Genomic DNA, 24292 nt, shown 5'->3' on the forward strand with positions numbered 1-24292 from the left:
TAAATCTTCTCAGGCGTAAACATCGCTATCGCCTGTTTTGCAGAATGTTTTGTCCGAGGACTTTTACATTTTAGTACCGATCAAGGACTCATGACCATTTCGAATGGTTTATTATAATCTCTCAGATAATCATCGAAATGAAACGACGCGATGCAATTAAACTCACACTTGCAATTAATTACATTCTAAAGAATCAAGGTAGAAGAAAACCATTTTTTACATTTTTGTGTTACTTATAAAGTTAACTTGTTCAATGTCACAAAAAAATTATAAAATCGATTTGGATTTTTTTCAGATTTCTTTTTTTGCTATAAAGTCAATTAGAAAACATTGACTAATTATTGAACTTAATATACATTAATACAACCTCGCTATAACGGACTAATACGGGAAAGGGAGTGTCCATTATAGTGGAAAGTAACACTTGATCTAGAAACATTTGGGTTTAGCTGTTCGTCTCTTAAGACGGCTAGGCCCGAATGTTTGTAGTTCTAGGTCTAGTGTTAGTTTTACTTTTCGTTCACTAAATACAATATACAACAATCTAATGCTGAATAACATTTAAAACTAGAACTACCACTAGACCTAGAACTAGAAAGTTTTGGATTTAGCCGTGCATCTCTTGAGACGACTATGAACATGGAATAGAGCAACTTGGGGAATAACCCAAATTGGATTCTATTTATGAGCGCTAACGTTTATATTTCAATATACTGATGTATTAAATTATATTTTATTATATAATTTTTGTCCGTTATATCCGGTATTATATCCTCTACAGTTCGAATAACTAACAAAAACTTGTAACTAGTTATTTAGAACACTAATAATATTCAAACATATACAAATCCATTACTACTACTTTATCAGGTGTTGAGAAGTTTGATGAGAGAATGCTTGATAAATTTGTAGGTATGTAAATCAAAAATTATGGATATTTGAACATAAATATGATAGTAATGAATAAAATAGTATGGGTTTTTTGAACAACAAAATATAAATATTGAATTTTATTTTCATTAAAATATACGTATATGGAAATTAAAATAAATTTATATTGAATAAAAGTAATTAACTAGATAATCTTTCAAATTTAGAGTTTACGCAGGACAGAGAAACGGATTAAATAAATATTATAAATACAAACCTTTATTTTACAAAATTAATAATTAAAAACATTCAAATTCAATTCATTAAATTCAAAACGAAAAAACTTCTTAACTTGCTCTTTTTAGTAAATTTGAAGTCAAACTAGTTTCGGGGCTAGCCCTCTCCTCAGTGACAATGTCAATAGAAGACTAATATCGTAAAGTGAAGATCATGAAAAGGCAATTGAAAACATGTATAAAGCTGAAGGCGATATAATACCCTGTAAGAAGCGTGAAAAGACAAGTTTCACAAGTTTTCATTTTGATGATCTTCACTTTACGGTATTAGTCTTCTATTGACATTGCCACTGAGGATGGGGCTAGCCCCGAAACTAGTTTGACTTCAAATTTAATAAAAAGAACAAGTTTTTTCGTTTTATTTTTAAATAATTCACTTGCAACATGGATCTAAACTCTAATTATAATTTATTAAAGTCTGCTCATTATACAGGTTCTCTCGTCATTACATTCAACTATTGATAAAAAATAATGCTAATAAATAATAATAAATTGATTTTATATGTTAGTATTCCAGAATAATACTCATTTCCATACAGATATAGAGTTACCTTTCTATTTGATAATAATAAGTATGATTACGTTTAATGGCCCATTTTTCCATTGCAACGTTTCTTTTTCTTTGTATTCCGACGTCTAAAAACACCTCCCTTCGGTTACATGACAATTTACTGTCTATAACAGTATTGTTAATATTGATTGTAGCCTTAGGATTTTCCTTTAGAAACAAACCCCACTTTGACCTCTATATATACCACATACATCAACATGTAGGTCGCCTGTACTTTTGAAAATTGTCTAATCTATTTTTTTCGAATTAACGACACAACTCTGTTGATTTATTTTATAAAATGAATTTTGAAATTAATGTTTACATTCACTAGATTAAGAGTATTGATATTTTATAATATCATATAAAGAGCATGGGTTTATAACAATATTCTTTTATACAATTAATTGATTTTGTTGATATAATAAATGTTTACTGTAGTGAAATGCTTTAATGGTTTAAATCAATGATTAGTCATTATTAATTCATTATGCCCACGTTTTCATTGCTTCATTGACGATCAATTTTTAAACCAGTGGATATGATTATTGTGTATAGTGGTTCCGTACAGGAAAACTTGGTATTTGACCTATAATTTTTAGTTTATGGAAGCTTTGGTATATTTTATTATACCAATTTAATACCAATTTTTATAATAAAATTGGTATTTGACTTCTTTTCGACAACGAAAGTTCTTTCAGGTGCTGAATATCTGCTTATTGTTATTACAGCTTATTTAAAATATATATCCAAGAACCGCTGAAAACATGGAGGAAACAAGTGTCGGAAATGGTTATAGAGATGGAAGATCAAAGCCTGACAATCCTTTTCTTTACTGATGACAAAATTGTTGTAGCAAATGAAGAGTGTGATATTGATTATATGTTCAGGAAACTCGAGAAAGAATGCCAGAAGTGGGGACTGAATATCAATATGGATAAGACAGCATATATGGTAATATTAAATGACATCAGTGTTCCTGAACTACAAATAAACAACAAAGTAGATAGCAAGGATATAGTTTATAATATTTGGGCTGCATAATTTCGGAAGAAGGAACATTTGCTGAAGATGTCCAAAACAAAGCGCAACATGGTCAAAAAAGTGGATGTCAAACTCCGATAATTGTTGTTCTTTCTGCCAAATTTTTTGAAATGGACCTAAGAAGGGTTTTAGCAGTGTACTCTTCGGTGGAGTAGCAATATACACCTTTTCGCGTTCAAGTTGGTCGCTAAAGGGATGATATTATTATAGGCAATGATGGGACTTTCCGCACTTTCCGTTCTTTATACAATGTCTCGTCTTTTTTCAGATATCTGAAGTGTTGCATCAAGTGTTTAACCTCAGCACCAGAATAAAAGGATTTTTCTCATCATCCAAAAGAGTGTGCATAGTTAATTTTTACATAATGCGGTTTAAATAAATAGCAATACCGGTCCATCCATAAACGGTGGTGCGTAGTTAATGTTTGTTAATGATATTGGTGGTTCCTGAATTTGCTTAAAACATCCATTGTTGCACATTACTCCAGATACTTTTACTCGTTTAACGCTGATGTTAAGAATCTAAGCATGTGTTCGCATCGTTTTCTCCGTTAATTTATTTAATTTTATAATGGTTTTACACAAAAAAATAAAAAACGATAGTGGCTGTTGATAAAATTAGGCTAGTATAGATTCTTTAGATCATACTTCTATCTCGCCTAGCAATTATATTCATTTTCTATTTTCACATTAATTTAATTTTCATCAACATCATTTAATTTATTATCATCAAATCAATAAAACATATATTTATTGTGTTTTAATACGAAATGGATTGCTTACTACATAGTCTTCACACATGAACTGTAAATATATTGCTGGATAAAACTTTTCAATCCTCTTACGTTGTGATTACATTTGATATACGGAAAAGTTTACGATCGATTGATGAGTTGTAGATAATCACGCTGACATAACTCAAAATCTACTAAAATAGTAGAAACCTACTAGAAATCTCAGGAATCTGTTATTCTTAAGATAGATCTGCATACTACGATCATTTCACTCTAGGTATCCATTGCTGTTATTCAGTTTTGGTTGACTTGTTTGTGATATAAATGGTCTGTGTGTATTGGTTTGGCTTTGAACTTGCATCATTGGATGTGTAGAATGTTAGGTATCTGTCCAAAGTTGTTCATCCTTATATTAACATTGATAAGTTTCATAGTTGGATGTACTAAACTTTTGTGAAAATCAAAGTATCATTTCTTCTATATGTTGTAATTTTCTGTAAAATATCCCTTGGCGTACTCTATATGTTCTACGTTTACTTCCATTAAAATCCACTGTTAATGATAACTACAACAAATTAGGTTATTAATTGAAAATCTGTTTTATATTTACGTCACTTTATTCAAGGTTTATATTTGATAGATTCTGTTGTTTAATTATGAAATACAAACATTTTATATAATCCAAATAATTATAGAAAACATTAATTATACGATTATTTCTATATATTATATTTTAAATTTATTAAAAAAATTATATAGAAAATAATTTTCACGATAATATTCTTACATTTCTACTAAACATCCGATTGAATATTTCAACATCAAAATTTGCAAGAAACGAACTCGACAAGCAATTGTCAACGATGCAAGCGAGCACTGTCGAATGCAGCATCTCAAATAGGTACTAAAATACACCTCGATTGTCCTTACGTACAAGGTTCTACAGTCGAAGTCCTCCTCTTCAACTGAGGTAGTTCCGTCTCTCCTCACTTACGTATCGAATAACCTCGTTTCTAGCGCAATTACCTATTGTCAACAGAAAGAGGGGACGAGTGCCATTTCTCGCACTGAAGTACATCGAACCACTTTTATATGTACAAGTTCTAGTAAAAGAGGATTCAATTACAAATCAGCACCGTTTCTAATGATATTTGTAAATGTGTAACAAAAGCAATTTTATTTAAATGTGTTGTTTGAATTTATAACAAAGTTTTAACAGAATAATGTTAGTGGGTTTAATTGTGCAGAGAAATGTACCGTCATGAAATGATGAATACGTTAGAAGTAATTATAACGGTACCGGAGGGTAATCTGTGTACGTCGTGTTATAACTGTATAACTCTAAATTATGAAATAGTGGAGAGAATGGTGGATATTCGGCTGTTATTTTAAAATTTTACCTCGCATTGTACACGTAGAAGTTTTAGGGAAGGTAAGTTCTACCGTGTTATTCCCAATAATAACGGCAGCAATTAAAACTTTACTAATGGTATCATCATTATTTTCAACGTACGTCATATATAGATAAAAAGTTTCATAAAATATTACTTTAAATGTTCGCGGAACCAGACGTCGGAAAAGTAATTTACTTCATTGTCTTAATAATAGAATCCGGTTGGTTTTAATACAATTAAGTTTGAGAGAAATCGAATAATTTAATAGGAATGACACAGATTTAGTTTGAAACGTCCATCCAGTTGCATCTGCGACAGATTACGAGGTACTTCCGGAAACCCCGGCAGATGCGCAGAATCTATGGCGGTGAAGGGGCAGATTACGAGTCCTCGTTAGAAGATTAAACGCTTCCGGTCGGTGACAGCACTAACAACGATCCGGCTTCGGTGGAATTGTGACCGGAGTCGTTCGCGGTTACACACTCAGTGTGAAAATTCTAGATTAACGTCGACATTAGCGTACCTACATCGTAAAACCTCATGTTTTATATAAATGAAATTGAATTAATCCTTATTCGCCCCTTCAGATTTTGGTTAAGCACTCTATCATGTTATTTGTTCATTATTCAGATGGAAAACCTTTGATTTACAAATTGCATTGTTGCGGTAGAGACCTATTTAAGTATTCAGTGGTTTACTAAAACCTTTGGATTCATTCTAATCATTTAACCAACCATTAAATTTTAAACATTAAAGCTTAGCTATTTCATACTATTTATTTAACAATAAAAACACTACTATTTAAATTTAGCTCAACTTTTATTTTGTTTGGTTTAAATTACCCAAAATTGAAGTTTGCAGAAATATTATTTCCATGAAATTTAAAACGAAAATTAATAAGCAAACATTCCAGGTAAAATGTCCGTAACAGTCAAGCACACTTCAAAATCGATGAAATTTAATTTTATAAAAGCACCGTTCTTGAAATGCAGCATAAACACTGCTTTAAAATGGTAGTTTTTAATAATAAATCTCACTTGTAAAACAAATAATTATTCATACAAAGCAAACCCGCAACACATTTAAATAGCAACTATTAATCGGATGACATGAAAATCTGATAATCGTTTTTCCTTTTATAATAAGCATGTAACGTGCCATTTTCGTGTGTGTTGAGCATAAATCCTAACTTGAACACTTATCACTCATTAAAGAAAGGAAATGAATAAAGTTGAATTCATAAATTACACCAATCACGTCCAGAAATATACCCTAAGATAATTTACGGGTTATTTAACGCTAACCCATTACCTTACCGGCGCCTCCACCACTTTTATGAACCAAAACTCATAAATATTCGTTATTTATTAAGGTGATATTTAAAATAAAGGTGAAGGAATAATGAAAATTACAGCTCGTTCAAATGCTATTTAGCAATTAATTAATGAAAATAAATAAATTTGAAAAATTTGCAAAAATGTGTAGTACATCGCTCAAATTAGGTACATATTCAAATATTAAACAGTGAAACAGAATTTGATGGAAATTCTAAATAAAAATTTATCATACATTATTATCTATGATTTCTCTGGTATGCTTCATAAATTTGAAATGGTGAATCGATAATTAAAATATGAATCACAAAATATATTTGACCGCATAATATAGGCATATAAAGTGGCATACTCATAAATCATGTTTAAGTGATGAGTAATTAAATATTGAATAAAATCTGTATACAGGCCAGAAACATATTCGATAGAACAATTTTACCTAAAATTTCTTCAACAACAATAAAACACAATTATACATCTTTTATTTATATTAGTTTTATTGACCGATTAGGGCTTTTGAAGGCTGTAATTGTACTTCAATTTATTTTACGTTAATCCAATTTATGTGCCAACTTTTATTTCTAAGGTAATATAACATAAAAATGTCCCAATTTCTTCAATAAAAATGTTTGATACTACTGCGTTATTTATTCGCATATGTGGATGATTCCAACTGAGTTTCCAACCATAACTTTTTTATTATTATTAGAAAAAGATGGCACGGGGATATCGTCAACACGTAGATAAATCTGCTGCGAGATTTAACCCGATTTAAAGGGAAATTTAGAGTAAAAAATTACAAAAACCAATACTAAAATCAGAAATAAATTATATTATTTTAATTGCTCAGTTGGTTGTTATTTTTGTTCATTTCTCACGAAACCATATATTTAAAAATAAACATAAGTGATATGAGTAGAATAGAAAGTATGTTTCAACATAAATGGGAATGTGTTAGCGATGAACAAGAAAATAGACATATTGGCATCAGAAATGAAACATATGACAGAAAAAAACGAATTATTATTAGAAAAAGTAATAAAACAAAAAACATAAGATACAAAAATTGATGATAGAGATACGGAGTACGAATATAATAATGAAAGGGAATGCAGAAATGACCACGAAGTAATGCAGAAAATAAGAATTAACTCGGAACAAAAATTCGACGTAGACGAAGCGGGAAGGATTGGGAAATATCACCAAGACAGGAAATCGAACTAAAACTAGAACTAACACTAACATTATCACCAAAACTAACAATAAACCGAGAATCAAATATTTTCGGGTTAATCCATGCGCTTTTGGAAAAGTGTTTGATGTTTCAGATGCCAAGTTGTAACCTTCTTCAGAAACAAATTCCTTGTTTCTAGGAACTAGTTTTATAAGTTGAAAGCTTCTAGTTCTAGATCTAGTGTTGGTTCTACTGTTAGGTCTAGATTTATTTTAATTAATACCGGGCATGAAAGCATTTGTACTTTATAGGGAAAAAATCTTCAAGGACACAGAAAAGATGAAAAATACAGAAATATGAATTGACCATAAAAACATACAAGAAGATAGAGAACTACTAATTCTACAATTGAAAGAGGAGAGAGTAAAAGAGTACCGTGCATACATAAAATATAGCTAATACAGTGGTGATTAATAAAGAAACAACAACGGCATTACACGATGTGCCAGGCAGTACACAAAGTAACGGAAACACCAGTCAAAAGCGAAAAGGAATGAAAAAATTCGCTGAAGGACACACCATGGAGAAACTGGTACGAAATGTATCGAAGATAACAAAAAAAAACTGGAAGGAAAAGATTGTAAACTTCAACAGCTTAGATAAGCGATAAGTAAACACTTTTAAATGCTACGAGTGCTTGGAAGGATAATAGAATAACAAAGATGGGAGATAAGAGAAACTGCAAAAGAGAAAGAAACTCAACATGGAAAGTAGGGCCTCAGAACATAAAAAGCATGAATGGAAAGGAAAAAGAATTAATGAAAGAATTTGAACAGGCAGGGGTGCATATATTGACATTAACTCAATCTAAAAAGAAGGGTCAAGGATTAATAAACATAGGAAACAGTCGTTTATCATATGTACTCCAACGGAATAAAGCAAGAATAAAGAGCAGCCCCACGAGTAGCATGTAATATACATAAAAAACTCCATAACATGACTGGAGGGCATGATCGGAAAGAATACTATCCGTGGTCCGTTCGTTGGAGAATATTTATGTAGTATCTATTCAACTTGTCTTATTCCGCCAAAACGAGAAACGCTTTTTTAATCAATCTTTTACATTTACTGGATTATTGATATAACAGGTTGAATGTGAAGTCACCGAGATTTGATGTATCTCTTTCAATCTAAGTAGTTTCTAGCAATGGTCCACCGAGGTCCATGTTCATATTATCCATTTTTATCACGAATTTTTCATAGATGTTAGAGCTGTCCACGTTGTGTGATTAGCTACTTGCAGTAATTCAACACATTTCCTTCGACTGAAGGTAACACAATCACATACAGTAGTAACAGATATATACAAAACGTTTCAAAACAACGTTTAAATATTTATAGGGCCTTATACTACACTCAAAAACAAGTTGAAAAGTCACATTGCACATGAATCCGGAAATCAACTATTAACGAGATACTGTCAATACTTATCGATTATGATATTGCGAAGCCGCTACTAGTTTTTTGGTCATGGAGTTATTTAAAAACTTTGGATTACACGACATCTGTGCACAATCTGAAGGATTTTCGCCAACGAATAGATCACAGCTATCAGATGATTCGTGAAAATGACGGGTTGTTTGAGAGAGTGCAAGTTTCCTTTCAACGCACAACTAGAAACTGTGTTGGTGTTGCGGGGCGACATTTTGAACATCTCCAGTAATAATTAGAGTATGTTGCAATTAAACCATTATAATAACCAATAAAACAAATTATTACTTTTTATTATTACGGTAATGTAATGGAACTATTTTTAACTCTGTAACGGCTGATTTGCGAGCTCATTTTCATTAAGTCTTTCCAACTTGTTTTCGTCGGGACCGTACGCCCTATAAATCTTTAAACGTTGTTTTGAAACACTCTGTATATTGCCGTCCGTACCCGTGAAGAAATCCAAACTTATAACGATTTGTGTACAGCACTTTTAACCTTGGATTTCCAAAAGAGGCGCGTGCAGGTAGAGTTTAAGATTTCTCCTAAAGTAAACCTGTTTGCACATCCACTAATTCATCAAGCATGAAAACGATATAAATTTAGCTACATATATAGATTCTGTTAAAGACGGATATAGCTGCTTAAGCATATTGCGAGTTCATTTGTAAACATTCATGTGTTAGATTCAACGAGTTTCCAACTACATACAAAATTAAGGTTTACGCTTTTAGAAATTGAGCTTTCTTTTCAATTTAAAGAAATTTTACATACAATTTTGTTCAGTAATTCTAAAGTATAGGTAATTTTCGACTTGCGACCAGGTTAAGTTCTAATGACTTCGGTGTAAGTCGATTTAGTCATAACTTGAGAATTCTTTTGGATATTAGCGATACGAGCAGTGTCTTCATCCATACTTTTAAATAACTTGCCGTCTTAGGTTTTGAAAATACTTCTGCTAACTCACAGACATAAATATTTTGGACTTCTCTATTTCAAATTCACCACCTCTTCTTTTCTCTTCTGCTACTCTTTCATTTGGAATGTTAATCAACTCTTAATCGAGAAGTTCATCAATCTTCGTGGCGTACTATTTCTTCAGCATCGTTAACATTGATTTCTAAATTCAAGTGTTCTGCAATTTTAACAACTTCTTTACTAATTTCTTTTATAAGTATTCTGCCGACATTTACTACGATAATAATTTCTTCCAAACACCACGCATAGCTTGTTCCGTACTTCTTTCCTAGATATTTCAATATTTTTGATGCATTGATAAATATTATATTTTTTATATTACATTACATTTTCACTCAAATCTCCTCTGTGAGAATGTTTGTTTCAAGACAATATGTGTGTACTTCGAAAGAAAACGATTTAAGAGCCAGTCTTTAAATAAATCATCCAAGACTTATGATTGCTCATGTAATAGGCTGGCAATCTATTCTTATAAATATATTTTTAAAGATCTAGGATTTAGGAAGCCTCTTCAAAATCTCTTTTTAATGATTTTTGAATTTTTCGACTGTTCCCAAATCAGTACTTGCAGCTTCTCCCGTTATTCAGACATTGTGTAAATTAAATCGATTAATTTTGTATGTAATCTACCCTTAAAGGCATTAAACGTGAGCTCACCGTATATTATATTCATTTCGGATTTTCAAATGCTCAAATAGATTTCGTGCTATCGTTTGAATCGATAATAAACTAAGAGGATTATTTTCAGATTATCAATCCAAATCATTAAAAGTTTTTCCATCTCATGAATCCTTCTCGTTTGATGGTTAGAATTGTTAATTTAAAAATACATAAAACTCAACTTTTACTAAAATTTACCCCAGATTAGGTATTACCAATTTCTTCATATTGTCTTTATATTTTTTTTATTTATTCGTTGAATATAAAGTTATGAGATGAGATAGATCTCTGAATGAGATTGAAATGAACGTTTTAAAGGAGACAGAATATTTTCAACAAACAAATGTTTCAGTTTCAGGAGTAGATATCATTTGAGATTTTCAGGTGGAGTTGTGACAAAAGGATTTGTTAAATCCACCAGGAAATATGCATGACTTTGTAGAGTACGACACGAATATATCACTTGCACGCTGATTTCAATTGTCGTTGTATGAGCATACGGGGAATACTTTGTCCCCCGTGTGTAATTTATGACTCGTAGACGGTTCGCCTCGAGGTTTATGCGCTCAGGGCCGATCATTAAACGACGTCGGAGGCGAGAGAAACCCGAAAACAATCGGACTGCGCTCGGCATAAACTTTGAGCCGATATTGCAATATCTAATTTGATTTATTCGTCGTTGAGCTTAACGTGAACGATAGCGAGCGCGCCGACTTCGGTGTAATACGATTTATGACTCTGCTAATAAATGTCAATCAAACGAACGAGAACCTGAAACCTCGCGCTGAGTTTATTAAGATTGGATTTCTATTTTATTTCAACAAAAAGAAATATTTCAATAAAATCACATTTAAGGATAGATAGGAACTGGAAAACTTATTACCGCTAAAATAGCCCGTATAAGTGGATTCTCGCATAAAAGATAAACGGACCAGACGTACGTGAAAATGAAATATTGGAAAAATACACTATTCCTTATGAAAAAAGCGACAGCCAAGTCATCATATAGGGGAGAAGGGCAAAGATTTCATTTTTATTTCCTTCCTCGCCTCATGTTTTATACCGAGCTTTTTTTTGGACCCGTTTATGACGAATGTAGTGAATATATCTCTTAGCCGTCGCCTCGATTGGAATTTTATTATTTTATCTTCCTCTGTATGGAATATCAGCGTTGAAATTTCAGATCGAAAATTCAATAACCAATAGAACGAATCGTATAAAACCCGTACAATATATGTATGAATCCTGGAAGCCTTGATATAAATCCCAAATAATATTCTTTATTGGATTCGTCGATTCATAAGAAGTTAACACTATTAAACTATCACATAATCGTCAAGATTATATCCATATATTTAAAATTAGAATGATAAAAGAAATGGTGGAGGAGCCGGTTATTTGTATACATATACTGGTTAGATTTTAAGATCATGTTATTAATATTTTCTTCTTATACGTCTAATGAAATTCACAAAACATTGATGTAGCTTTCAATTATTCATAATAAATATGTTTTGTGTCTATGATATGTTGTAGCTTGTAAAATATGTTAGATATTATTTTTGAAATACAATCGAGCTTTGGCAGCATTTTTAAAATTATTCTTATAGAAATATATCACATTGATCTCAGTTATAAAGGTATCAATCCCACACAAAGAGTTTTTTAGTTTTTCTCTAAATTATTTAATAAATTAAGGACATGATCATTTGTTTCTTATGAACCTCCAAAAAATAATTAAAAAGTAAGTAATAATTGTAAGTACCCCATATTTTGGGGTGCTTAATTGAATCTTTAAGGCTTTAATGGCTAGTAGAGAATAAACACTTTAATGGCAGATACACATTATAGAGAAAAATTGAAATTCATATTAAATCTGGTAATCAACAACCAACACAATACGAAAATTATATGATATATTTACATCACAACATCCAAAAGCACAATTAAAAATATGTATATATTAGTACTGATCTTTTTTAAGTACGAACAAAATGAAATTTGATTCCTCAAACGTCGATGAACAAATTTTTATCGAAATTGTATTTATATCTGACGCGCTTGCAAATCGCAAAAACTGGCATGTTTCACGTGAAATCACTTTAGCGGATCACAAGCATATTCGCTTTGTCATTGCAGCAGACATGACAAAACAAACAGAATTCAGAATCCCCTCACTCACTGATTGGTGCTCTTTTTGTAGACACATCGGCGAAGAGGTTGATGAAATCAAAACAAAGATTGAAAGCAGAGAGGATCTCGAAATAGCCTCTTTTCAACTAAACAATCTCATACATAGTGCGTATGAATCAAGTTGTCCAATAAAATACAAAAGAGCACAATCCAATGTGCCTTGGTGGAATAAGGACCTTGAAAACCAGCGAGTCATGGTTAGAAGACTATATAATAAAGTCAGGAATTCCAAACTCGAGCAAACATGGGATGTCTATAGAAAAGCCCTAACGGAATATAACTTGGCTATCCGCAAAGCCAAAAGAAAAACCTGGCGCAGCTTCTGTGAAGGCATAGACAATACGCCTACAGTTGCTCGTCTGCATAAGATCTTGGCAAAAGATCACAACACTGATCTAGGCCACCTATGCAAACAAGATGGTAAATATACAGAGGATGCTAAGGAATCGTTGGAGCTCCTACTGAGTACACACTTTCCTTCCTCAAAAGTCTGCCCCCATGCAGATGCCGATCCTGAAGTAATGGACATAACCCGTCTATCAGGTAGGGTTCGCAGCACAGCTGGGAATATTTTCACACCCAACAGAGTAAGGTGGGCTATCTCGAATTTCAAGCCCCTAAAATCACCTGGAGGAGATGGAATTCTGCCTATCTTTCTGCAAAAAGGCTTAGAAGACCTTCTCCCAATAATAATATCCCTATATATAGCTAGCTACAGCTTTAGCTATATACCCACTCTATGGAGGAAAGTAAAGGTGGTCTTCATACCTAAAGGTGGTAGGCGTTCAAACGCGGACTCCAAGGCGTACAGACCAATTAGCCTAACTTCATTTCTCCTCAAAGGGATGGAAAAGGTAATCGATCAATACCTAAGGAATGGAGTGCTTGTCACAAATGCTTACCAGAAAGCAAAATCAACAATTACCGCTCTCCATGCTTTGACTAGCACCTTAGAGGAGGCAATTGCAACCAAAGAGATAGCCCTTTGTGCTTTCATAGATATAGGGGGTGCGTTTGATAACACCTCATATGAATCCATAGAGAAGGCTTTAAACGTAAAAGACATACATCCGTCGACAATCAAGTGGTGTATAGCCATGTTGAAAAGTCGGCAGATCACAGCCAGTCTGGGAGGCGAGTCGCTGACTATAAAGGCGCTAAGAGGATGTCCCCAAGAGGGAGTGCTATCACCTCTATTATGGTGCCTGGTAGTTGATGACTTGATGAACACCCTAACTAAAAACGGATTTAAGATACAAGGGTATGCTGATGACCTGGTAATCACAATCCGAGGTAAATATGATTCAATCATAACTCAGCCAATGCAGAAAGCTCTACTACTCACCAGTACTTGGTGCAGAAGCAATGGGCTCAGCATCAATCCCAATAAAATCGAAATAGTCCCTTTCACTCGGAGAAGGAAGCTACAAATAAAAGCACCCTCCATTGAAAGCAGAACTATTAACCTCAAAACAGAAACTAAATACCTAGGGGTAATACTTGACAGTAAACTAAACTGGAACTCACACTTAGATAAGGTGAGGAAAAAGGCCATCATGGCAAACCAGATCTGCCGCAGGCTCCTAGGAAGGAACTGGGGTCTCAAACCACGAATGGCTCATTGGGCCTACGTAGCAATAATCAGACCCATGGTCGCCTACGCCTCATTGGTTTGGTGGCCAAAAACAAAACATAAGACAGCTCAACAACAGCTGGCACAAATCCAGCGGTTAGCATGTCTTAACATAACGGGTGCAATGAGATCCTGTCCGACGGCTGCTTTGGAAGCCCTACTCGGTCTCACACCGCTCCACATATATACACAAAAGGAGGCAGCCTTAAGTGCCTTATCACTGAAAACAGTTTCTTCACTCAAGTTGATGCAGAGTAACCTCAGAGGACACCTCGAGATCCTCAAAGACCCATGTCTAAATCACCTGATTGAAATTAAAACGACCCTTATACCGACGGAATACAATTTCAACCAACCGTATAAGGTCATATTTAGTAGCAGGGATGACTGGGCGAAAGGAGGGCCTCAACTAAAAAGAGGAGCCCTAGCCTGGTACATCGATGCTTCAAAGACAGTAAGATCTGGAGTAGGCATGGGCATCAGTGGACCAAATAGCCACATCAAATTGCCCCTCAGCTCGGACTTAACAATTTTCCAAGCAGAAGTTCTTGCTATAAACTTCTGCACCGCTTTGAACCTACAGAAGGGACAAAAAGGTGCATCCATAAACATTTTCACAGACAGTCGGGCCGCCTTACAGGCAATTCAGGCCTACACGTGTGACTCCGCACTGATCAGAGAGTGCACCAACAACCTGAGAGAACTCGCTAGGGGCAATGATGTTACCCTATGGTGGGTTCCAGGTCACAGCAACATTGAGGGCAATGAGAAGGCCGACAAGCTGGCCAAAGAGGCAGCAAACACGCCCTTCATTGGACCCCAACCTGGATGTGGACTACAAAAAAGCCACCTAAAACAAATAATCAACAACTGGGAGGCTTCAAAGATAGCCTTACGCTGGAAAGAACTTCCAGGTCACGGACAAGCGAAGAGTATGATAACTCCGTCGCAAAACAAAACCAAAGAGGTTTTATGCCTCAGCAAAGGTAATCTAAGAACGCTCTCAGGTTACCTGACCGGCCATGTGCCCCTAAAATACCACCTCTTCCACATTGGACAAGCTGAGGATCAAACTTGTCGACTATGCAACGACGAGTCAGAAATTGCTGAACATATACTGTGCAATTGCGTCGCCAGAGGCCGTCTAAGGCACAACGTCTTCGGTAAAACTCCCCTGTTACCTACCGACATAAAGGTTCAAGACCTCAGGACAATACTAAGGTTCATTAAGGACCTACATTTGCCCTAAACCTTTGGAGGGCTAAAGTTACAATAGATCTTATAGGTCGCGGTAACGAGAGGAGGGCGGCCCCTCCTCAGCCCGGCAGCAATAATAATAATAATAATCTGACGCGCTTATCTAAATTTGTGGTACAAACTTGCCATCGTCAGATTTTTCCCTTCCTTTATACTCAAATCGTCTTCTTCGTATCTTGTATTTTGTTAGAAGTTTAATAAAATTTTTGAAACTAGTCTTTTAGATCCTAGGAATTAATTCTTTTAATTCCACCAGTAAATCGTTGTAGACCACATAAATCTTTTACGAGAAAGACGTTCTAAACAATGATAATTTGTATTTAGGGGGCGGGATCTTCCATGAAATGTCGAATTTAGATAGTGCAGTTGGAGAGAATTTGTAATTTACTTCAGCCACACATGTTCAACCAACCTACATATTTTTTATTATTTCGAATGATATATACAAGTATAATTATATACCTAGTATAAACGCATACAACAGTTTACATATCATATTGTTGCCACGCTCTGAAGTCCGATAGCGTGAATATGACAATTTTAATTATGTGTATGGCATTTGAAATATATCATCACTTACCAGAGTAATGAGCTAGTATTATTATATTAAAAGTCGGTGTAGCAACCAGACCTCGCCGTAATACCACATTTCTGAAAGAAATAACCTTAACGAATAAATAGCTTTTTATAGATAATCCTCATTATTATATTCGACGATGCAGGAAAGCTAGATGCACTAAATGTTGTGATAAATATCAAACTCAGCAACTCTAAAAGAATACTTAAATAGGTGTAGAAAAGTATATGGAAGGTCCTTTCAGCAAAATTCGATTATATTAACAAATGAGGTTGTTTCAAAAATTGTAGAGACAATACTAACATGGAGCCTTTGCGAGATTATTATACATATAAACGGCAAAAGTTTCAAATGTACACATATACCCTATATACAACATTGTAGGTAAAACGAGAAAGAGGTACTTTCTTAAAAGAATCAGTGTTAATGAAACTTCTACTAAATAAGTTTTACAAAGTATATTGAACCACAGAATTAAACGAGTTATATACCGCAAAGAGAAATAACGTTGATTTTGGAAGTTTTGATCGCTAATTGATCATCGTATTTGGGTTAGCGCAAATTATTCCAATGCACGGTAAAATCTATTGAAGTACATATAAAGAAAGAAAATAAAGTGTCGGCCAATAAGTTTAACTTAATGTTTTGATAAGATTATCGAAAATATGGTGAACTGTAAACTCATGCATATATTAGCACAAAAAAGGCTTACTGTATAACTTTCAATGTTTATTTATATATATCCTATTGCTTGATAATATTTTAAAATTCTCATATTCTACTATCAAAAAGCTCTTCTAAGACTTCTGTCGCTCAACGTGTTTAAACTAAAGAATCTTCATTAATGATTCTACTGATGTAGAATCCAGTTGTGTATTTTTATTCAGACGCTGTTTTCTGATCTAAGTTTTGCAAAGAAACAACTGCTACTAAACGACATGGGTTAAATCGTTTGTATCATGCTAATCAGGACTTACCATGCTTTTTCTTCATCAATTGTATAAAGGTTGTTAAGTTATGGAAAGTGTTTAGAAAAGTTTCAGGAATTACTATCCAAAATAATTTCTTTTCAGTGATTATAACAAACTTTACCGCAATTCTTTTCATGTGGTGGTTGCGAAGATATTGATATCTAAAGTGAGGGGCGTTGACTTTTGGCACGGATAGTAAGTAAAAGATTAAGATAAAGAAAAAATTTATACTAGAAATGTGCTCCGAGGTTAAATATGCGAACAATACGAGACAGAAACATCAGAACATCAATACAATACTATAATTAATGCCATATTGATATAATACTGAACAGCACATATTGTAGTGCTTCGCCTCAAGCTTGAATTACAACGCAGTGTGATTTCACCCAATACTGATACTATATCAATTCAATACAATACATATTAAAATATTAGGCAATATATGTTATAAAAAACCATCGCAGAATCTTTACGATTTATTTGATTTTAACAGATTTTAACGTGTCATTCAATTTCCATTAACTTATGCTTTGTAGTGAAACCATTATCAACATTATTGGTACAATAAAGGACTTTAAAAGTAATTAGTAACTGTGGACTAAACAACGAAATGACAATGAAAGCTATGGAAGTACTTACTTTTGTTGCATTGTTTACGAGTTATGTAAAACATATTCGGAATTAATTTGAAAGACATTTCCACGAGTTTTCACAAATTGATGAATACTGCAACCTTCGTTAGTTATTCACTATTCTATAACAATTTCATTATAATCAGAGCAAAATCATTTTCTAAGAAATTCGATGTTATATCCAACTACAATAGAAATAAATAATTTAGAGTCAAACAAATAATTTAATATAAAAGATCATTTACAATCATTTAGAAGCAGGATAAGGTTTAGGTTTATACGGTTTAGTTAAAAGTATTTACCTTTGTCTTCCTCATAGCACGTAGCTTTTGTTTCATACAGTACATGCGATAATTGCGCGATAATTGCACAAAGCGAACAGCTCTGGGAAAATACAAAACGGTTACGGCATGCTTCTCCTGGTACTCCAGAAATCCGCTTTGCACGTTAAGTCAGACAGAAATTGCTACAGTTTGCGAAACTTTTACCATATTAACGCCGAATGTAGTCGTCGACATCGGGGTTCTCGGTCCTGGGCCCAGCAGAGACCTATCCCAAGGCCCGAGGGTCTTTCGCTAATGACAGCATACGCAGTAAGTAATTATGTATTATTTCAACTGACGCGAACGTACCGACATCAAAGCGGCACCTGAGGGCAGGTCGGACGAAGTACCACCCGCGGAACCGTTCCCGTTGAAGAAACGGATATCGCATTTCCCGTTTGCAACACAACTCCCTCAGTTGATTATTTTATACAGGGTTGCTAACAAGGGCAGCTATACGTTTCTTTTTTTTGTCCAGACGGAAATGTAGGTGGAAACGAGGGATTCATATTTCCGCCGAAATTGGGATGATTTAAATACCACCCGAAACGTCAGGTAACTGAATTTTTTGCTTCAAAACTCAATTTTCACCGAGCTCGAAACACGAACCAACGGTTAATGTTCATACCCGGAACAGGTATAAATGTACATTTAATTTGTAATCATACCGTTCAATTTCTTTACATTTCACATCTATATTTCATTCAGAATATTAACGTTAAAAAATAACTTTGAAACATCAATGCCAATTGAAGTCTTCTTAATCTCTTGTCTAGAGGCTAATGACATCATAGATGTAAACGCAAAAGATTGACTTCTTCGATTATTTAACGCCGACGCTCTTAAAGCATGTCTTTCTGGTAGCTGGTTCCGGCGGTGTCTAAGATGAAAAGACTTTGATCATTGATCTGAGGCGAGCGAACCCGGCGCACACGTCGAATCGTCGTTGTCTGCGCCTTGAATGCGGAAACGTGAACCGAACGGATGATTTACGAGCTTAATTAAACGTGAAATATCATGCACGCGCAAACGATTTCGAAATACAGTACGCCTTCTTCAATAATTTCATTGTAACATCTTGCAAAATATAAAGAATTCATGTAGAGTTATTTTATCTTTAGAATATCAAAGAATTAAGATAAAGAAAATGACCGATATTCATTTATTGAGAATTTAATAAATAGAATAGTGGAAGTAAGTTGTTGAAAAACGGCGTATGTCGCGGATAAAATTTTAAATACGTTTGCATCGTCGGGTGTTCTGCATTGGATTCTGGGTCAGAGCGCGCGTATCGACCGGTTTATTACGATTGCCCGGAGGAGGTTTAATAAATCGATTGGGAACGCCTTTGCATGCGCATTTTTTCGGTAGCCGAAACACGCCCGTTATAAGGCAACGGCGCTCGAGGTGTTCTCGTTGCGATGTTCGCATGTAAACTCGCGGATTAAGTAAATATCGGTCAAACGAGAGGCAATGTAACGGGGCCGCGTCGCCGAACTCCTAACTGGATGTGACAGCATCTTAACAATTGTAGCGTAATGCAAGCTCTTGGATGCCGAGACGATGTTATCGACAAACAGTTATTGGAACTGGTAATAACGCGGAAGTTAGTCAGACCCCCCTCGTTGTGCAACTAAACAAATCGATACGTATCAATGGTTCTCTTCAACAATAATGATTCTAATAAATATTTTAGGTTTTTTTGGAGAAGTTGAGGAATTCATTATCTTATAAATATAGGGTGCTATGTTAATATATAAGGAAATAGTTAAGGAAATTTTTTCACAAAATTTAATTTATACACGAGCTCTTACTTTAATGTGATATCACAAATGTAATCAACTAAACGACGATTAAAACGGTTACTAACAGTTAAATATTTTTGTTACATATTATGTGACTGACATGGATTGTTGAGATGTAATAGTGTGATGATGGCAGGCAATTTCCTATGTAAAGCCAATGTTAGAGAACTACCAAATTAATAATGTGTACGAAGAAAACTAATTTAAACTGCTTCGTTTGTTTGCTAATGTGAGTGTATATTTTTAACGTTTGTATCCATCAGTTATTTAATAGTAATTGTACCTACTGGTCATCAAATCTAAGCAGTTACAACTTTACCCAATTTACCCTGCATTGCGCCTTTAAAGGTCGTTATCTGATAAGGTTTGGATGGATTGCATTCTAAAATGTCTTAAGGGACCGATACAGTGTGTTAATTAATTATCGCACCCGACGTCATCATTGCAAGTATGCAACCAATATCACAGTATTGGTATTGCTATACTCTGTTTTTAAACCAGGAGGAGTATTTTAAATTTGTCACCAGATTGACCTTGCACGTGATTGGTTGAATGCGAGGAAGGTTCACACACAGGCAATTTTGAATTTTGATTTTGAATTTGACGGTTAGGTTATTGATCATTCGACAGTTTCATTTTATTTTATTTTATTTACTTTTGTAAAATTATATTTTAAAATAAATACACTCATAACTTCAATGTTAATTTGTATGTTTAGTGTTGACAATAACAAACGAAAATAAATACAGTAATAAGTAAATAAATAAATAATAATAATTATTAATTTAAATTTACCGCCAAAATATCTAGTGATATTTTCTGGTGATTTTTCCTAGTGTAAATCTGACTGTCGCGTTTACTCCTCCTGGTTTAAAAACAGAGTATATACGCGATTTGGTAACAATAAATAAAATTAATTTTTTAATACTGTAATTTTGCAATACGGTGATGCAAAACTGAAGCATGTTTGCATGCGAGTAAATGTGAAACGAAAATTATGGAACACACGTTTCAAATTTACTTGTCAGCTTTATAGTGAGTATCAGTTTCATAGTGAGTTGCGACTGAAAGGAGTCACTTGTTAGTTATAATGAATGTAATACGGCATCATGATTTATATTTAATTGCTACTGCTATCACAATAGTAATGAAGTAGAAGAAAGAAAGGAAGAGAAGAAAATGGGTAAAAAATTTGCTGAAAAAAACGGAAATAGTATTCTCATGAGAATTTACTGAACGAATTACGGTTAGAAGTCGATGATTATAGAAATTATTTGCGCATGGTTGCAAAAAATGTCCGAGAACGTTCTGTAAGGTACTTTACTGATGATCGGGGCGTGCCTTGGCATGATGACGATGGGGATGTTACATATCAAGAATAGTGGAAATGTTAATTTTGAAAATGCACTAAAATGACAGTGTTTTGTTATCATGCACAATGTCCTTATGTATCTTAACTCTATTGTACGAACAAGTGAAATATATAAAGCTTTCTACAGTTCTTTATTTAAAAATAATAGTATACATTATTCGCTTGAAAATTGTGAATAATATTGTCCGGTTGATAATGGGATGCCTAGTTGAGAATCGACAGTCTGAAAATTGTAGAATGGCTGATATTTGCTTAAAAACTTCTACTAGCAGCTGATAACCTTCATCCTTTTTATTTCTATCTATACAGGGGTGATTCGGGAGGAAATGGAAAGATTTTAAGGACATGTCTAGGAAGCCAAAATAAGCAAAATAAGCCCATATGTTCAAATCCGATTTTCATTTGTTTGAGATATTTTGAACAATAATAATTTCAAAATTAAAGCAAAATTTATTACTAAACTAACAAACCCAAAAAACAAGTAGCATTAATTCACATTAAATTTTCGAAAACTCCACCACCCACTTCGATACACTTATTTACGCGTTTATAAATGGACCTGGTAGCCAGTTTCAGTGAACGATGATTCGCTCTAATGAACGCCGCAGCATTAAGAATACGATCTAGTAGCGCATCCCTTGTGTCCACTTTCCTAGCATAAACTAAGGACTTCATCCATCCCCAAAGACAAAAATCTAGAGGAGTGAGGTCCGGTGATCTCGGTGGCCAAGGGTGCGGGCCTCCTCTGCCAATCCAACGATCGCCGAAATGCGTATTTAGAAAATTCCTCACATTATTTGAATAATGAGGAGGTGCTTCATCATGTTGTCGAATATTCAAAGGTACATCGCCCAATATTTCCTCTAAATGGTCTTCCAAAAAATGTAAATAACCTTCCCCAGTAAGACGGCCATCCAACACAAAAGGACCAAACAACTGATCATTTAGAATGCCGCACCATACATTAATACTAAACCGATGTTGGAAATTGTGTTCTTGCGTGGCATGAGGATTTTCGTCCGACCATCGATGATTATTATGGTAATTGTTAATTCCATCTCGAGTAAATTGAGCTTCATCAGAAAATAATATGCATTTAAGTAATCTTCTGTTTTCACGAATCCATTGACAAAATTGTAGTCTTAATGGATAATCGCCTTCTTGGAGATTTTGTACTTTCTGCAAATGAAAAGCGTTTAAGCCTTGCCGCTTTAATGTTTTCCAAACCATTGTTTGTGGAATTTCAAATTGTATTGCCATGCGCCTTGTACTTATCCCTGGATTATTTTCTACAACATCCAGAATATTTTCTTCATGTTCCAAACTGAGCCCTTGCTGTTTTTCAGAAACAATGCTTGCACTTGGGAACATTCCACTTTCGCCAGCATGTGTAAAAACAGTTTGAAACACTTGCCTATTAGGAATTCTTCGATTCGGAAAACGACGTCGATACTCTTCTACTGAACGAACAGTATTACCATTACAAAAACCATAAACAAACACCATATCTGCATATTCTCTATGACTGAAAATGTGAGGCATTTTTATTATTTCGTAACAATTACAACTATCACTTTAATTGACATTTTGTTTCAAATTGTCATATAGGATAACGTTGTCAAACATAACTTGATTAACTTTTTAAAAAGAAAAACCTAATTATCTCGGAAACAAATGAAAATCGGATTTGAACATATGGGCTTATTTTGCTTATTTTAGCTTCCTAGACATGTCCTTAAAATCTTTCCATTTCCTCCCGAATCACCCTGTATATTCACTACTGTTCACTTTCCAAAGAGTTCTTTGCTACACACTTATAAATTCACGCATAACGTCTTCTTGCTTACGAACACCCATTTCGTAAACAAATTTGAATAATACGCTTGCGATCAATTTAAAACTGAGAAGAATGGCATGAACTGTCTCCACACGTACAAGCGTGACACGACGGACCGTGACATTTGCTTGTGTGCATTAGCTCTGCGTGCAAATGTGACAGTTTTGCATCACAGTGTATGGACCGGTTTAGGTTTTTATCTGTCAGTTCTGAATCATGTGACTTAAGTAGCCCCTTTAATACCTGTCAATTAAAAATCGCTAAATACATCTCCTGATAACAACTGCATAATAGGATGTGCAGACCAGGAACTGGAGGTAAGTGTTGGAGTTGGTTAGGGACACTTCAGGATATATAATCAGAAAAGAAATGAAGTTACATAACGTGAGAGTGGAAGCGGGTAAGCGAGCGGTGCGTTTTAAGGAGAAGGTGGAAGGAAGTGTGCATTGTAAAATCTTGGGGGAGGACTGCAGAGAGATTAAGGCAGGCAAAGGTCGTTATAAGCAGCGACAAAGGGAGGAATACTATGGTAGGGTAGGGTATCGCGACTCTTGAATATTTTTTATCCAATTAGCTATGTTGTAATTTTTCCAGCATTGTGGTAAAGTCAGCTTGGTCCCACCTTCCAAATTAGCTAGCATCATTTTGAAAGTGTTTTGATGTAATGACGACTTGCAACATTATCTATGAACCACAAAATTTTAAATACAATATAGTTATTTTTTAACCAAGAATAACAATGTAATAATAATAAACCAATGATGGTTTGATAATACCAACAAATATTTGAACAAAATATCATAGAAAGGCGATCTTGTGGCTACTTTAAAACAAGGGGTATTTCTTTTTTATTTTTGAGTATAAAACTTCTAGAAGGCATTATTTTCTCCTCTGTATTGAATACTTGCTGTGGGAGATAAATGCTACCTTCATTTATTCTCATTAGGTGTTCTAGATACAGTATTACTGCCTCGAAATTGGTTGAAGCAGAATTATTTACTTGCAACAAATAGTTTTAGTTCAGCATTTAATGGAGAGGGTTTACTTTTTATTAGTTTGTATAGATCCACTTCTAAACATTTTTTTTGTGTAAATCATTTAACCTTGAAGAAGTAAAATAAAAATTGTAAAAGAGATAACAGTTTCTTAAATCGCTTAGTATCTG

At 34.1% G+C, this 24292-nt stretch overlaps 2 long non-coding RNA genes across 2 annotated transcripts; both read right to left on the minus strand.

Moving 5' to 3' along the window:
• Positions 1–1131: 1131 nt before the first annotated feature.
• On the minus strand, positions 1132–2797 carry LOC139432446 (uncharacterized). The gene is made up of 2 exons (XR_011642221.1): positions 2390–2797; positions 1132–2305 (listed from the first exon to the last, which is right to left on the minus strand). It is a non-coding gene; the product is annotated as an uncharacterized lncRNA (long non-coding RNA).
• Positions 2798–3504: 707 nt separating this feature from the next.
• On the minus strand, positions 3505–4394 carry LOC139432422 (uncharacterized). The gene is made up of 2 exons (XR_011642214.1): positions 4281–4394; positions 3505–4058 (listed from the first exon to the last, which is right to left on the minus strand). It is a non-coding gene; the product is annotated as an uncharacterized lncRNA (long non-coding RNA).
• Between the last annotated feature and the right edge of the window lie 19898 nt (positions 4395–24292).

This window comes from Onthophagus taurus, chromosome 1 (assembly GCF_036711975.1).
Source record: "Onthophagus taurus isolate NC chromosome 1, IU_Otau_3.0, whole genome shotgun sequence".
NCBI lineage: Eukaryota > Metazoa > Arthropoda > Insecta > Coleoptera > Scarabaeidae > Onthophagus > Onthophagus taurus.